Here is a 769-nt window from a genome sequence, read left to right on the forward strand (position 1 = left end):
AGTAAACCAAATCGTGTGTGTGTCGCCCTTGGAGGGATGGGAGGGCAAGCTTGACCTTGAGGGGGGTAATCAGAATCTTGGGGGTAATGCCTCCCCCCCCCCCGAGTTCCTCTAAATGACGCCCCCGATTAGCGCGTTATTTTTTATCACAGTATGCAGATTACGCTTTTGGGGGAAATGTTTGTTTATCATACAGACATCAAGATGAAAAAGTTCGCACACGTGTGGCATTATTCACATGCATACTCATCACAGTAATAAAGAGTGAAAAAAAACAAGCGCACGCACTTATTCAAGTCTCCATGTCTTTACCATAGTTTACCATGGCTCATGTTCTTACAATTTGCACGAAAATGATTTTCGTTACCACAAATTATCTCTTTTCATATTTGCTTTCAGTTTGCATTCTGCCATTTTTATCACTGAAACAGTATCACTATTTTTTTTTTAACTATCGTGATCGTACATTTATGTCTTCCAGATTTCTAAAGTTCATGTCAACGTTTCCTAACCTTCACACATGCAGCGGAAACCCACACAACCGGCGCCGCTGACTTCAGCAATACAATAAGCCTTCGAATTTCCATGCAACCCTTCCATGCCGATCCGCAGGTGCCAACGCATGTTTTTCTTCCTTTCTTTCTAATCCGTCTAATTTCAGGAACTCATGACTCATGCCGTAATCTAGACAAAAAGACGTCCGCAAACATTATTGATATCCTCAAATAACTTTATTTACTCCAGAGTGTATTACAACGATTCAGATTAC

At 41.1% G+C, this 769-nt stretch overlaps 1 protein-coding gene across 2 annotated transcripts in view; it reads right to left on the reverse strand.

The window, feature by feature from the left end:
- LOC119581727 overlaps positions 1-769 on the reverse strand; it is a gene marked incomplete in the record, with an annotated part of 43,949 nt that overhangs the window by 33,565 nt on the left and 9,615 nt on the right. Inside the window, 1 exon segment of one of the 2 annotated variants that reach the window (XM_037929855.1) lies at positions 513-610. 2 annotated transcript variants of the gene reach the window in all.

This window comes from Penaeus monodon, chromosome 15 (genome assembly GCF_015228065.2).
Source record: "Penaeus monodon isolate SGIC_2016 chromosome 15, NSTDA_Pmon_1, whole genome shotgun sequence".
NCBI lineage: Eukaryota > Metazoa > Arthropoda > Malacostraca > Decapoda > Penaeidae > Penaeus > Penaeus monodon.